The sequence below is a fragment of the Aplysia californica genome, unplaced genomic scaffold (assembly GCF_000002075.1).
Source record: "Aplysia californica isolate F4 #8 unplaced genomic scaffold, AplCal3.0 scaffold00600, whole genome shotgun sequence".
Lineage (NCBI taxonomy): Eukaryota > Metazoa > Mollusca > Gastropoda > Aplysiida > Aplysiidae > Aplysia > Aplysia californica.
The window spans coordinates 335,525-338,653 of record NW_004797870.1 but is presented as its reverse complement, the minus strand read 5'-3'; the positions used below and the strand labels follow the sequence as shown (position 1 = coordinate 338,653).

The 3,129-nt window shown below is 36.0% G+C and overlaps 1 protein-coding gene across 1 annotated transcript in view; it reads right to left on the bottom strand.

Moving 5' to 3' along the window:
• LOC101852045 (myosin-9) overlaps positions 1–3,129 on the bottom strand; it is a 45,324-nt gene that overhangs the window by 4,026 nt on the left and 38,169 nt on the right. The window lies entirely within an intron of this gene.

Here is a 3,129-nt window from a genome sequence, read left to right as displayed (position 1 = left end):
AGAGAGAGTGGCAGATAGAGTGAGACACACAGAGCAGCAAAGAGAGATAGACAGAGATAGATAGATAAATAGATAGATAGGTAGAGATAGAGAGGGAGAGAGAAAGAGAGGTAGAGAGAAGGAGAGAGAGAGAGACAGAGAGGCAGAGAGGGAGGAACAGAAGACGAGGGACGAAAGGGAGGATGGCGCTCTAAAGAAAAATCCCTCCAAACTATGAGTTTGTAGCCAGAACCTGTTTTCACCAAACACCTTGTGAACAATACAAACGGAATTGTGTCATTCCGCTTTGAGACTTTGAAAGCAAAATCGCCTTTCCAGCTCTAAATCAAAACATCTATCCTCTTTGGAAACAAAATCATGTTTTCCAGCCATGAGTCGAAGCAATCTATCATTTTTAAACAAATCGTCTTTTGCTTTGGGTCTAAAAAAAACTAGCAGATTTTTTTGGGGTGAAAAATAAGCATGGGAAAAACAGTCATTTTTACAAAACGTAGCCTACCTAAGTAGATGACAAAACTAGACTATCCATGCAAACAATGGGTGTGTGTATGGGGGGTGATTCTTATACTGTTAAATAAAGTGTGCAGAAATAAACAATACAGAGTAATAATAATATATGACACCGGTTGACTTACACGTAAATACTTCACGAAAACATAATTTGTTTACATAATACAAATAATAATATTATTATGCTAAAGAGTGGATCTTAAACACCCTTCTCAATACTGTATGATTATTTTAGTTGTGTTTCCAAAAATATGTGTACCCCTTAGAAGATAATAATAAATGATTTTAAAAAATAAAAATAAAAATAAATACTGGCCCCAAATATAAGTAATTGACAAAACATGTTTATCAGTAATCACATCTTCTTCACCTAGTTAAGTAAATTATGCCAATCTTTCTAAATGTTGCGAACCAGTTGTCATACACAGTATGTTTACTTGGAAACTTTCTCCATTTCCTAAAACAAAAATAATCAGAATGGTATTCTTTTAAAACTTGCATTGTAGATTAAATTAGCTTCAACGAAATTAGACTTGCTAATCTACACAGTCTTAAAAAAGTAACCTTTCTCCATTTCATCAACAAAAATAATCAGAATGGTATTCCTTCAAAACTTGCATTGTAGATTAAATTGGCTTTAACGAAATTAGACTTGCCAATCTACAGTCTCCCCCCCCCCCCCCCGCCCCCCCAAAAAATTAAAATAAGGTAAAATGAACTTGGAATTTAGAAACATTATGACAACACAAATTGAAAGTGGGGAATGGGACAAAACGAAACACAAATTACTTTAACTTGACACTGTAAACTGGTCACTGTGAAAAACACTCCTGTGAAGGGTTATAAGTTAGTTCTCATGCATAGACTTGTAGTACAATCATAGACCGAGCACTTTGATGAATTTCCGGTTCATTATGGAGCGCACCAGTGGTGTCATTTTGGAGCCAATACATCGTTACCTCAGAATAACAAAGTTCTATCGGACATTTTTCGCCTTTTTGGGTTACTAGAACAACCAGGTCAGAAATCAAATATTTTATCTGCTCTCTTAAAATTGTAGAACTATTGGGAGTCGTTATCTAGATTTTCAAAAAGTTGCATTCGGAAAAGCTTGCCATGTAAAACTCAAAAATTATTATTTGACGTCAGATTTCTCAAAACTGGGTACTGAGCAGAAAGAACGTTAAGATTCTGACCACAAAAAGAAATCTGCTGCGCATTCTCAACTATAGCGAGACGTGTTTTTGTCTTTTTTTTGCGAGCCCGAGGAGCAAAATCTTTGCAGCAATGTTTTTATAGAGACCAAAACAGCGGCAGCCGCAAAAGTGCTAGGTCTATGATGTTATAGTTCAAGCCTGTTCTCAAGTCAAGTCAAGTGTTAACCAGTTTGTTGGATTAGTTATAAACTCACACTATTTGAGGAAATCCCCCTCAAAAGGTTCTGTGTCTCCTACATTTTTTTTCCATTTTGCCGAAAATTCTTAAGAATTATATTTAGGAGCATGCCGATTAAAAGAACAATCTAAATAGGAAATAATTTCACCTAAAACAAGAAATAAAGAAATAAAAATTATGTCAACTAAGCTAAAACAAAATGAAGAAAAGGTGCTGAACTAAATGAGATTATTAACGAAAGCTTTATTGTAATGTCTTTGAACTCTCCATGTTGGAAATCTCTGTGTACATGTGTCATGCAATAGAGTTGTTGCCCAAAAGGACCAGCTTGAGATTTTAGAAGAAACATAAAAACAACAAAAAGTCACATATTTGTTTTCTGTGAAAATTTAACAAATGTAGAAAACATCATTTTAGGGGATGAAAAAACGAATCCTATATTAGCTCAATGTGATGCCATTTGTAAGCCGCTTTGGCATTCTTGTATTTCTTAGAAGATGAACATACTACACGTAGACTTTACGTTATGCAGAGGAAGGCAAAGAATAACATGGATGGACAACATAAGGATATGAACTGGCACGGATATGGCAGAATGTGCAACGGTAGTTGGCGGCGTTGAGAGATGGAGGGTCATTACACGTCAACCTCTGAGTCACAGATGACATCTCCAGGTATCCAAGTATCCAGGTATGTATCATTCACATAATCTCAAGTACTGTAATAGTTTCTAATGGTGTGATTTGAACGCCATAGGAACCTAATCTGAATATACAACCGGGTTTTCACAATCATCTATTTTCTTGCATTAAAGGCATGGACTTGAAGTTTGCTAAAAGTCCAAACACAGATCAAGAACACCCTATACTTTGTGAGGTCTGCAGCTGTTTTATGGTGATTGCAAAGGTGTTAGTTTAAATTGTCACATGCTTTTATTATTGTTAAGATTCTTGAAGAAGAACAATCAATGTTTTGCAAACTGAGGACACGCAGTCAAACGAACAGACAGGCATGCAAATTCACCTTCAGTTTATCCTGGGATCAAATGAGCAAGACAGGAAAGATAAATGTTAATTTCTGTTGTGATAAGAAACATAGTAAAAGTTCTGTATCTTAGCACACTGTTTAATTTCCTAAGTATTCACCCTGGCTTTGCTCGTGGGGTCTCCACCCCTACCCTCACTCTCTCTCAATTTCTCCCTCTCTCTCTCTCACTCTCTCTCT